The sequence below is a fragment of the Pinus tabuliformis genome, chromosome 9, assembly GCF_031772625.1.
Source record: "Pinus tabuliformis cultivar Carrire ecotype Pingquan chromosome 9, CPIR1, whole genome shotgun sequence".
NCBI lineage: Eukaryota > Viridiplantae > Streptophyta > Pinopsida > Pinales > Pinaceae > Pinus > Pinus tabuliformis.
This window is the reverse complement of record NC_142307.1, coordinates 1998183506-1998197354: the sequence shown is the minus strand read 5'-3', so window position 1 is coordinate 1998197354 and position 13849 is coordinate 1998183506. Positions and strand designations below refer to the sequence as shown.

Sequence of the window (13849 nt, the reverse complement as noted above, 5' to 3'; positions counted from 1 at the left end):
AGTTAAAGCATTGGAAAAGGACCTCTTATTAGACAAACCTCTGGCATAAATTAGGAGCATTTTGTGGGCCAACATTGGCCAATCCATCACTGATATGTGGAAATCAATACATATAATTCATGAGCAGATTGATTTGGTAGCAGCAGCTCAAGAAGAAATTCAAAGGGCCAGGGATTCATTGGGAAACATGCCCGAACAGGCCAATAGGCTAATACATTTCTTGAACACCCACACCAAAGAAGATCTAGCAAAACTGGATATCAGGGACAAAACATGCACTATTCTAATAATCAAAAGGGTCTTGACCATGAGGAACTTCATACAAAATCTAGAAAGGAAGTGCCAGGAAATGCAAATGGAGATAAATGCTTTCACACAGAAGTTTACAGCTTTCCAGGAAAAGGGTCTGCCTAGTTTGTTAACTGATGACTATAGACTAATGACACATGCAGCCTATGTACAAAGGTTAAATACATATGTGGATAGCCAAGCCACAACATCATCAAGTTCTGCAGGAGAGAAGGCACTCCCATCTGGACAGAGCCTGTATGAAAATTTAGAAAATCTATTTTTTATTGAACATGAAGTGAGGCATATTTTCACATTCCAGCCTACTTTCTTTAGGTACACGGATGCTAATGAGACTCTGATAAAAATGCGCAGACACCAATTACCAGATGACCAATGGTGGCGGAGTATACTGGAAATTTTGTAGGACGAATTTCAAAGTTTTGTTTATTTTTCCAGAACATAACAGATGCCATAAAGTGAATAAAGGAGCAGATAAAACATCGCACTGGACAACAGTTAATTGAAGCGCAGGAAAAAGCACCCAAGAAAGCAACACCAGCAGTGTGAGATTCCACTAAAATATCCATTGGTTGACTCGCTGAGCAAGTGATCAATGCATCTCACTAAAAAAATGGCCAGCACAACATTTCTTATTTCTGCATTCATTTCTCTCTGTTCCCAAGAACATTTACTCCTTCTGTAGAGTAGGTGAAAGAAGTTATTGCAAGATATTATCTCTTTTGAGATATTTTGTAAACATGTTTGTACAAATACCTCCCCAAGCTAAGTATTAGGGGTTGGTGATATCATTTTGGAACTGCGCTGTAAATTTGAGAACTCTTTTGAATAAAGATTGCTGGGGTGCTTTGCTGATGAACTCTCTGGTTATGGAATTGATGACAGAAGCCCATGTTGCAGAATTCTTGAATTATTTCATGGATCAATAAGTCTTTTTAACTCTTGTTTTACTATTTCTGTGTTTTATATATCATCTATATATCATGTTCTAAATTACAGGGAAAAAGAATAACCCAAAACTTGCTTAACTGTACTCTGTGTTCAATTCCTGTCATTTTTTATGTTTTCTTCAGGACTATCATAGGTAGGAATTCTTAACTGCTCCTGTTTCCCTGGTTCTTACACTTTGAATATAACCAAGGAATTCTTAACTGCTCCCTAGTAATATTCATACACATTCCTTCTATCAACATGATGAAAGATTCTTAATTGCCTTTCATCCCCTGACTCCATTTCACCTAATTCCAGCTTGAAAATTGTTCCATGATTAATTATCTTGCTCTATAGTTCCTCCTTTTGTCAGAGAAACCATACCCAACAGTTCACCTTCATTGAATCCATTAACCCAATGGCCTGAACTTCTCATACTTTGCACCCTTGTTCTATCGAATGTCACCATCCAAAAATCAAACAAACCCCTGTACTTCATGACTAGCCTAACACATAGCAAAACAAAGCTAAATCATAAAGAGAGAGCCCTATCTGGCTGCAGATTGGCTAGAATCTGCATCTAAAAGATTGGTTAGTGGTTACCTCGGTCGTATTCCCTTTTCTCACAGCTTTTGGGGAACAACCTGAGTGATAACATCATTGGCGACTCCACTGGGGAGCTGAATGACTGTGTTTGTTACTGCTGTCTATTTTCTAAAGCTACAGATGGAGCTTGAAGTTATCTAGGTAGCCTTTGAAACTGTTTTTGCGATGCAATTACAGGAGTAAATAAAAGCTGCTTCAGTCTATCTCCAGTCTAGTTTTAGGCTTTAAACAGCTGTCTCAAAAATTTGATCAGTTTCCTTTTGTTTTCAAAAGATCTTCAGGAAAATTCAAGGCTCTCACAATTCATAATTTCCTAGAAAGATATTGTCAAAAGCAGTGTTCTTCAAATACTTCCAGAAAATACCAAAAACAGATTTAGAAGCTGGCTCCAAAGAAGATAACCCGTTACACCAGATCAAATCCAGATCTGAATCCTCCAGCTATCTTTCAAAAGCCTAACTTGATCCCTAAGAACCTTAGAAGACAAGAAAGTCTAGAAAATTCTGCTGATTTAAACCTTGATACACTTCAGCAAAACCTTACCTAATCTGAGCTTGCTCCCAGAAAAGCAGCAGTCCTTTCTACTGTTGCTGTAGCTTCTTCTAGTTCACCATCATCATTTCAAAGCATCTTTTCCACTCCCCCATCCACAACACTTATCTCAGCTGTTATCCCTGTGCTTCCAATTGTCCCATTTATACCTATTAATATGGCAAACCGATATGCTCCCTTGCAGTTGCCTGCAAATCCAGGGGCTATGCCTCAAGATTATCAAAGCAAAATTACCTATTTCTACGGTACTAGCACCTACATAGCACAACAACATACTAAGAAAATGATGGATTATTTTGAGAACTATGAAATTGATGATAATGATGTCAGAATGAAAATTTTTGTCCAAAGCCTAACAGGTGATGTAAGGACCTGGTTTAGGGCACTCGCTGTAAACACAATTGCTGATCCAGATGCCCTTTATCAAACCTTTTTGAACAGATGGGAAAAGAAGAAGGACCCATTACATATCCTATCTGAATATGAAAGCTTGAAAAGAGGCCCACAAGAAACTGTCCAAGACTACTGTGCTAGATTCAATAATGTGTACAATGCTATTCCTCAGAACCTTAGACCTCCACCTGACTTAGCCTTGATCAAATTCCCTGATGGATTTGATTCTGACATGGCATATCAGCTAAGGGAAAGAGCTCCTCCAAGCTTAGAAGACATGCAGAGCATAGCTGTTAGTGTAGAGGCCAATCTGATCTCTAAAAGAGCTCGAGCTAGAGCTGAAAGAAGGACTCCCTTCAAAGAAGAGCCTTCTGCATTTGAGCAAAAACTAGATGCAATCATCAAAGGAATGGATAGATTGGGTGACAGAGTAGAAACTATTGAAAGGAAATCTTCTTGGGAAGGTCAACCAAGTAACACCACAAGAAATCCAAACTTTAGGAAAAATCAAAATCCTAATACCGGAAAGGCTGGTCCTGACCAAAACATCAGACCTCCATTTCAAGAAAACTATGCTGAAGCTTCAACCTCTAGTGAGCCAACAGAGGATACTCAAATCAACCTAATGGGTCTAAACAGTGAACAACAAATATTTTTAACCCAAGATGACCAAGAGGCTCATACTTTCAACCAATTTCAAACCAAATCGGGAGAACCCTTTGATTTTAGAGAGGGATATGATGCAGCTGTCTATGAGGTTCACAAAAAATACAAATTGAGAAGTAGAACGATAGATGTTCCTGAACCCAGCAAGCAGAAAGATACCAAGCAGCCTAAAAAAGCAAAGGATAAAACTTCCCCTACAGAACTCCCTGCTAAAACAAACCTCAACCCTGAAGAGCCCACGGTTAAGGAGATATCAGACTTACAGCCATCAAACAATTAGCCACCCTACTCCTTTCCTCCAAAATAAAATGCAAATAGATCTCCTGAAATTGACTTCAAAGCAGCTTTAGTTCATAGCAGCACTCCTGATAGAGAAAAAACCACTGAAAACGCAGCAGAAAAGGAAAATCTTGCTACCCGGAATGCAAAAATTCAAGTGGAAAAACCTTTCAACCTGGAAATCGAAATCGGCAAGTTAAAAATAGCCATTCCATTGTCCGAATTGGCTAAACATGAGGTTTATAGAGAAAAAATCAGCAGGTCTCTTCAAATATCAGAGAATAGAGACGCAGTGAATGTCTTAGACGACCAACCAGAACTGATTTTTGGCCCTAAAGTGAATGGTAAATCAATAGATGGAGGAGTTCCTCCATTTTATGTAAGTCTAAACATTCATGAAAAAGTACTTCACAATGTAATGTTTGATTCAGGAGCTTCCCATAATCTGATGCCTAAGTCTGTGATGGAAAAGTTGGACCTAGATATCACAAGGCCATATAAAGACTTGTTTTCCTTTGATTCTAGCCAGGTCAGGTGTCTAGGCCTAATCAAAGATTTATGTGTATCTCTAGTACAATACCCTGCTAAGACAATTCTAATGGACATGGTTGTAGCTGATATCCCACAAAAATATGGAATGCTTTTGTCCAGATCTTGGGGTGCAAAGCTCCAAGGAGATTTGCAGATAAACATGTCCTATGCCACCATTTCAGTCTTTGGCCAGCCAAAGAGACTGTACTGGGAAACTTTGATGAAATATGTGGTCAACAGTCAAGAGAAACCCCAAAATTTCCCCATTTATTCCATGCATTCTGATATGGATTCTTTCATCTTATACAATGCTGAAATGTGTCCCAAAACTGATCACAAGCTTCTAGAATCAGCACAAGGAAGAAGCATTAATGAAGAATCCACTGCTCAAGATCTAGAAATTGTTGAAGTGATTGATGCAACAAACACACAAGGCAAACCATATGAGTTACAAAATCCAAATCTGCCCACTAAGACAGTTTCCAAAACTCTCACTGCTAGCTGTAGTCAAGAAATCCTATGGTATTTAGAGTTTGATGGATCAGTAAATAAACTAGGAGTAGTGGTAGGGGTTTGGGTACATATTATGCAAAATGATCATGCTGAAGGACATGCATACAGACTGAATTTTAGATGTACAAATAACATGGTTGAATATGAAGCCCTCCTGCTAGGACTCAAACTAATCAAAAGTCTAGGGGCAGCTAGGATTTCAATTTTGGGAGACTCTGATTTGATTATTCAACACATGAAAGGAAACTTTGTCACAAACGATCTTAGGTTAAGAGCTTATAGAGGGGCAGCAATTGAAATACTCAATACCTTCCTAGAATCACAGCTCACCAAAATCTCAAGGAACCACAATTTTCATGCCCACAGTTTGGTGACATTTGCCAGCGCTTGTAAGCTGCCATTTGAGCTTAATCATCATTTTTGTGCTGAAATTAAACACAGACCTGCTGTTCCAGACAATGTTAAAAATTGGCAGGTATTTGACAATGACACATAGATCAACAATTTCCTGACTTTGAAAGAGGAGTTTTCAAGCACAAATATAGACACAAGTACCACTCGTGAAGAACAACAAATAGACAGAATTAAAACTAATATTTCAGCTGAAACAACAAATCAGATTTTGCATCCAACAATCTTTACTAGCAAAAATTTACAAGAACTGAAGAAAATGGACTTTGATGAGATTGCTGAAGGAGAGTCTGAAGTAATTGAGCTAAAGGATAATTTTTTTCCCACAGGCTTGACTCCTCTGGAAGATATTTTTGATTCAAATGATATTCCGAGAAAGCCAAAAACGCAGCCTTTGAATGCAGAAATCGAGGACTGTAATATAGGAACTGCAGAAGATCCCAAGATGATAAAATTATCCAAAGCATTGCCACCTGACAAAAACTCAAATACATTGAACTGTTTAAAGAATTCCAAGATGTTTTTGCATGGAGCTATGAAGACCTCAAGTCCTATGATACTTTTGTGATCCAACATACAATACCCTTAAAAGAAAATCAAAAACCTTTCAAACAAAAACTTAGAAGGGTCAATTCTGTCCTCCTTCCCCTTATTGAAAAAGAAGTCAAAAGAATGTACGAAGCTGGAATAATTGCACCCATTAAATTTTCAGAATGGATTTCAAATCTAGTGCCCACTAGGAAGAAGACAGGAGAAATAAGATTGTGTGTAGACTTGAGAAATCTGAATAAAGTCTCTTTAAAGGATCATTACCGCTTACCCAAGATGGATCACATTTTACAAAGGGTAGTGGGAGCTTCTAGAATTTCACTGTTAGATTGATTCTCAGGCTTTAATCAGATCTTAGTTCACCTGGATGATCAAGATAAAACTGCTTTTACAACACCTTGCGGAACTTTCAAGTATGTGAAAATTCCTTTTGGACTTAAAAATGCAGGGGCCACATTTCAACGAGCAATGGACATAGCCTTTGCAAAAGAGATCCATGATTTTCTGGTTGTTAGAGTCGGTCTGTTCAGCCCTCTTTCAGAGATCAAAACTCTTTGTTGCATTTCATCTTTATATGTCTCGCTCGTTTCACTCAATTGCATTTCACTAGGGAGCATGCCATTGTCTAACGTAAGGGTTTGGTGTTCTTGTTTCCCTCATGCTTGTACCTGCCCGGGCTAGTCAAAATTTCTCTATGTTCATCAAAGTTCATTTCAATCATTCATAGTCATTATGCTATTTTGGTAAAAAAGAAGTTATTTTCAGAGTCTAGGTCTAGTGGTTGGTCTTCAAACATGTCAAATAATGCCCGCAGGCCATGAGGATGGTTTTTGAAGAGGTTCTTAGTTCAAAAGTTCATCATCAAACACATTTGAGGACATTTCTTGTTCAAAACTCTGTTTTGAATAAGAAATTGTCGAATTCATTTTTGTAATAATCATGTATTTTTTCCGCCATGGAGTTTTCAAAGCAGGCTCTGGTTTTCCTTTGCCAAACATCAACGCCATCATCCCTGCACAAATCAACCAAGAGGCTATCATTCCAGCTCAGAAAATCAGATGGAGATGAAAAACAAAGTTCTCATTTGAAAAGTTCGGAGAGCCAAAGTTCTACATTATTGGAAAGAGAATTTGTCAAATGAAAAAAAAAAAAAACCCTGTCATAACGATATTCCTCGTGTCTTCGTATATCTTTCCCATACCAAGAGTTATGCAAAGGGTCAAAGTCTGCAACAACGCAAAGTGTACTATCTTAAACCAAAAATGAAAGTTCAGGTCATAATATTCATTATTTCTACAATCCATTTGCACGCAAGAATCATCAGTTAAGCCAAGAGGAAAATTGTGAAGGGTGAAAACAAAGTTTTGGAACCGGACTGTTGATGAGTTAGGCTGCGTGGCGCATAGGAAGAAGGCGCAGCGAACAAGGGCCGCGTGGCGCACTAGGTTCCTTTACACAGTGCAAATATACACTGGTACGATGCACTCACCAGGCGCGGCGCACTGGGTATGTCGCGCGACGCACAGGGCAGACAATCAAAATTTTTATCGTTTCTCTGCAAAAATGCAAATCACTCAGCTCTTCTCACTCTATGTTGGTTTAAGTAATAGCTGTCTGCTGGTATATTGATAAATGCTGATCCTAAATTGGCGTGTGAACTCAGAGTCAAAGCAAGAAAATTCGAATGCAGTTTTGAAGCTTCGATGGCACAATAGATAAATAAATCTCCCAATGCTTCGATGGAAGAAGGATTATATGATTTTCGATGGGTATAACAGTGTCATGTAAAGCCTGATCTCGACACTCTGTCTTGGCAGCCTGAACTCCACGCAAATGTTGTCTTGGCATCTATGTCTCAATGCTCTATCTCAGCAGATGCTCTATCTCCTCCTTCTCCTCCATAATGATAATAGTCTCAGGACCAAAGTCGTTGCATACCTCAGTCACCATATCTTGAAAATGTGGAACACAGTCACAATTGAATGCAGTATTTGCTAGACACAATTGGAACGCAGTCAAAATAACAATGATGGTCCCGAAAATAGATAGCAACAACGTTATCCCGGCTTTAAAAGCACAGAATAAGACTACCATCAAAATGGGCAAATGGGCTATGGTGCTAGTTGAGGAGGTTGATCTTTCTAATGTGCAATATCGGCAGCAAGAAATTGAGGCTCCACATCTTACAGGGAACTTTCTGAAGCTTTTTGTGTGGATTGTGGAATCTCGATTGTTTGGCCGTGCAGTGTTGTCATTTGTAAAGCGCAAGAACAAAGTTCCACAGATATTGGAACATACAGGGATTCCTGAGACACCTACTTATTTTCCAGAGTTTCCACCTCAAGGCTCAGAGAATGCCGTGAAGTGTGTGGATGAAGATACTCTGCCTACCTTGCGTCTGGCATCTGCATTGGAATGCCTGCCTGCCTACGATTCTTCCAATCACTGGGGTAGCAACTCTCGCAATTAATTTTTGTACTGGACAATGCATGATTACGATCATGCATATCGATGTGGTTGGACCACACCTTCTGATGTTGTTCAATACATCATATCAGCTGTCAAAAAATCACTCAACAATAAGCCTGCTATGATGCTTTTCATTTATTTTAATGCTGATGAAGTCAGGAAGCAAGCTGCAGCTTCTACAACACGCTTTCAAGAAGGAAAGCCCCTCTCCATCTTGGATGGCATTTTTATTCCAATTAAGGATGATATAGACTGCTATCCATATCCTACTAGAGGTGGCACAGTCTGGTTTCAAAAGATGAGAGAGGTTAAGCAAGATGCAATTAGCGTGTCAAGATTACAGTGTTGTGGTGTGATATTAGTTGGGAAGGCAAATATGCATGAACTGGGAATGGGAGTAACTGGAAATAATCCACATCATGGGATAGCTATAAATCCTCATTCTACTGAATGCTATACGGGAGGTTCATCATCAGGTCCTGCTATAATTGTAGCATCTAGATTATGTCCAGCGTCTATTGGAACTGATGGTGGAGGTTCAGTTCGAATACGAGCTGCACTATGTGGTGTAGTGGGCCTGAAGACAACATACGGACATATATGAAAGGTTCATTGTGTGAAGGTGGCACTGTGGAGTCAGTTACTCCACTCGCAGCAACTGTTGAAGATGTGATTTTGGTGTATGCAACAATGTCTGGATCATCACCAATTGATCTGACCCGTTTAAGACCGATGCCACCTTGCTATCCTAAGCTGGGGACCACTGACAATTTGAATGTTTTGGGGTCTATCAAACTTGGAAAGTATACAAATTGGTTCAACGATGTCTATTCTGATGAAATTTCAGAAACTTGTGAGAGAATGCTCAATCTTCTTACAAGGAGTTTTGGAATTGAAAAACAAGAGATAGTCCTACAGAGATTGAGGAAATGCGTGTGGCTCATGTTGTTTCAATTGGCTCAGAGGCATTGAGTCATGTATATCCAAGCTTCAATAAAGGGAAACGCAAGGAAATGTCATATGATGTCCGAGTTAATATGGCCCTCTTTGAGTCATTTTCAACTGCACATTATGTCGCAGCCCAATGTCTTAGACGACGAATCATGCATTACTATATGGAAGCATTCAAACTAGTTGATATCATAGTAACCCTAACTACAGGTATGACAACACCCAAAATACCCCCAAATTCACTCAAGATTGGAGAGACTAACCTACAGACATCTGGATATCTTATGCGTTTTCTTATTGCACCAAACTTGATCGGACTCCCAGCAATATCTGTCCCTATGGGTTATGACAAAGATGGAATTCCTATTGGATTGCAATTAATAGGTTGACCATGGGCTGAGGCTACACTCTTAAGATTAGCTTCAGCAGTGGGAGGAGCAAGGTGTGAAAGAGGGCAGATTGTTACTGCATGACTGGCTTGTCATTATTACAAAGAAACAATATTTTACACAAATAGATATGTGCAACTTGGATTGTTCATTTTTCCGTCATCGAAGGCAAACTGTGTAGTTTTTGGTGCGCGATGCATTGGTTAAATGGCGCGACGCACAGGCCTGGAACGCAGATTTTTATTCAATACTTCCTGAAACTCAGTTTATTCCGCTCAAAAAAAATAGATCATGGTTTTATTACCATAATGGAGCAGATTTGCATCGCCATGTTGTTTATGTTGCGGATTAGTGACACCTGGCCCTTCATCTCATAGATCCAAACATTTGGCAAGCGAAATTATACCCTGCAGTAATGAAAAGGCGTGGGATACGTTATTATGAAGTGATCCCGGGGTTTAATTTACATGCTCCCTTTAGGTCACAGAAAATCAAGGGTGGTTAATTACCATGGTCAGGGAACCTCATTCGATTCATTGCAGATGCTATCATAATGGGTGCGTTTTTCTGCTTTTATGAAGAATGAGTTTTTATCAAATGGCGGAAGGAAAATGAAACGTCCAAGGTCCAAAAGCCAAAATTAAAACAAAGACATTTACCATGCGGAGAAATAGGAATGGAAGCCTATTTTTGTCTTTAGCCATGATTTAATGGGATCCACGCTACACCTTTTTATTGGCCATCAGAGATTTTTTTCTAAAAAATGTAACACTGTTATGTCTTTAGAACAAATGGATGACTCTTTCTCTATTTTTATAATTTTAGTTGTAACAGCTCCCCATTTGGATCGATTTGTTTTCTCATAGTGGGGCTTATTTATTGCATAAAAAATCATAGGTAAAGGGTTCTGAGTTCTACAAAATGGTGGAGGAATAACTCAGCGTTTGGCTGTACAGTTTTGACAGAGGATTAATTAAATGGTGCAGCTCTGATTTATAAGATTCTTGCGGTATGAATTTAGCATGTGTTTCTTCCTTTATGTCTCATATGTCTTTGTTATGTTTCGCCATTCATCCATGATCATTTCCAGCAGAATACTTTTTAGTGAGAAAGGTAGAATTCAGTCATTTCTCTGCTTTGACGAAGTGTTCAGATTTTATGTGTTTTCTTCTTCCTGGAAAGGATTCATACATTAATGCCCTTTTCAGCTTTCTTAAACAGTCTTTTCACCTCATTTAAATTCAATTTGTTTGCTAAAACCTCATGCCTATCTCGCTTTGTGAAATATCTTGTGCCTTTGGTTAAATCTCTGCTCATACGGTCCTTGTCCCACACAGCCTAGAAACTTAGTCATTCATCAAAATACCTCTTTCATATTTATTTACCTAGCCTAAAATCAGTTACTTATTTTAAGTCATCTCAGACTCTATCGAGTATTTTTACTAAGTTTACCCGGAGAGAGCCCTCTCCTGTCCTCGTAGTGCTAGCTACGAGTGGCTGAACGTGGTATGGTGTTATCTTGAATCCTGCCTTCCTTCAACCTTAGGCAGATTTGAGCACTAACATAGTGGCGAGCATACTGGGGAAGAAAATGGTTTGCTTGAAGATTTTTTTGCCCCAGTATATATCTCAAGTTCAGAGTTGATTGTTGATGGTGAACAACGATCAGACATAAGAAGACGGCTAAAATCATTCACCTGGCGACTCCATCACTGAAGAATCCAGCAACCGGTGCTTCACGGTGACTCCACTGCAGAGGGATCAGTAGCTTTGATATTTTTTTTTAAATGGAGCGGATTGCAAGAAGATACGCTCCCATGAGCCGAGATCACATCCCAGGTTTTCCAAATAAAATTCCGAAGGTAGATTGGTCAAGGAATTTTCCTACATTTAAAGGTGATGGTAAGAAGGACACTGCTTTACATCTAGTTCGATTTCACATGCATATTCGCAAGTTGAAAGTTGCTTTTCCTGAAGATTGCTTAATGAAGATATTCCTAGCCACTCTAGAAGGTGAAGCCCAATCTTGCTATGAAAGTTTGTCGCTTGCTTGTATTTACTATTTAAAGGATTTTCATGCCATTTTCATTGAAAGATATAAAGACTCTTATCCATCATTACATTTAGTTCAGGACTGTTGTAAGCATGCTTATGGTTTTATTGAAAGTCTTGAAAAATATTATGAGGATGATAATTTCATGGATGATGAGATTATGGAAGCCTTGTATGAAAATCCATTTTAGCAGCACATAGAACTCTTAGAGAAACTTTACAGCAAGATCAAAATCAGCAGGCTGAAGATTTCCATATGGCTGGAAATGTGGAAAAAAGAAGTTTTATTTTAGATCTGGTGGAAATAAAAGATGATATGCAAGAAAATGATGTTCCAATCTCAGATAATGGGGATGATAAATCAGATCGAGAGACAGATTGTGATGAGGAAAAAGAGATTTGCATGGTTGAAGCTGCCTCAAATGGAAAAAACATAGTTACAAACCTAACTGACATTATCTCACTAGAACTAGATCTTCATGAGGAGGTAGCTCATTCATTTCATGAATAGCAAGATGAGAATTTGGTTCAAGTAAGTGAAAAAGTTTCCTTGGATGAATCATTGGTAGATGATATGAATGTTAGTGTTGGGTTTCAATAATCATCTGAAGTTTCTTTTCTCATGATTTATGAATGTGATGAATGTAATGAGAATCTAGCTGTCATATCATATGAAGATGACTTACAATATATTTAGACTACCGAAGATCAGACCATTCAGGATTCCATTTCAGATTCTTCTTCCTATGTTTCATGTCTTGAAATGTGTTTTCAAGAGCAGATTCACTCATCTACCTGTTTAGAATTTTTTGAGGATCAAGAACATACTCATACTGAAGTACATTATGAAGGAAAATCAGAAGCAAAGGAGAAAGACACCTTGTTCTTTCAGCAGGAGGACAAACTTCATGTTTTTCAAGATCCTCTGGCACATCTGTTGTAGTCAGCCGTGAAGGTGTTTATTACAGTATTCAATGATGAAAAAGATCATGGTCAATTATGTTTTTGGATGCCCAGTTACCAGTATCTGTTGTTGACCAGAAGATATGATCAGGAGAATCAATCAAGGAGGCATCTACTTGATTGGTTACATGGGAAGACACATTACACATGATTATACATATTGCATTAGTATGCAGGTGGCTGTCATCATGATTTGGAACCTTCAGATCTTGATGGACTGCTGCCATTGAAAAAGTTTTGTGAGTTCTTCTTTTAGTTAAGTCAGTCATGAGTCGTTTCCTTTTGTTAGAGTCAAGTTTTTTCAGTCATGTCAGTTTGCATTGAGTCAGTTTCAGTCAAGTTTCAGTCAAAAAATGAGTCAGAGTCCTGTGTTGTTAGTCGAAAAAATGACTCCATAGCCCAATGGACGAAGGCACTGTCTAGCTCTTCCAGAGATCTGCTGTTCTTGGAACCTCCAAGGAGCTACCATCCCCCATTGGAGCCAATGTTAGAGTCAGTCTATTCAGCCCTCCGTCAGAGATCAAAACTCTTTTTTGCATTTCATCTTTATATGTCTCGCTCGTTTCACTCAATTGCATTTCGCTAGGGAGCATGCCATTGTCTGACGGAAGGGTTTGGTGTTCTTGTTTCCCTCATGATTGTACCTGCCCGGGCTAGTCAAAATTTCTCTATGTTCATCAAAGTTCATTTCAATCATTCATTGTCATTATGCTATTTTGGTCAAAAAGAAGTTATTTTCAGAGTCTAGGTCTAGTGGTTGGTCTTCAAACATGTCGAATAATGCCCGTAGGCCATGAGGATGGTTTTCAAAGAGGTTCTTAGTTCAAAAGTTCATCATCAAACACATTTGAGGAAATTTCTTGTTCAAAACTCTATTTTGAATAAGAAATTGTCGAATTCATTTTTGTAATAATCATGTATCTTTTCCGCCATGGAGTTTTCAAAGCAGGCTCTGATTTTCCTTTTCCAAACATCAACGCCATCATCCCTGCACAAATCAACCAAGAGGCTATCATTCTAGCTCAGAAAATCAGATGGAGATGAAAAACAAAGTTCTCATTTGAAAAGTTCGGAGAGCCAAAGTTCTACATTATTGGAAAGAGAATTTGTCAAATGAAAAAAAAAAAAAGAAAACCCATGTCATAAAGATATTCCTCGTGTCTTCGTATATCTTTCCCATACCAAGAGTTATGCAAAGGGTCAAAGTCTTCAACAACGGAAAGTGTGCTATCTCAAACCAAAAATCAAAGTTCGGGTCATAATATTAATTATTTCTACAATCCATT

At 38.6% G+C, this 13849-nt stretch overlaps 1 pseudogene; it reads left to right on the top strand.

Moving 5' to 3' along the window:
* Positions 1–7837: 7837 nt before the first annotated feature.
* LOC149157046 (fatty acid amide hydrolase pseudogene) lies at positions 7838–9632 on the top strand (annotated as a pseudogene).
* The last annotated feature ends 4217 nt before the right edge of the window (positions 9633–13849 follow it).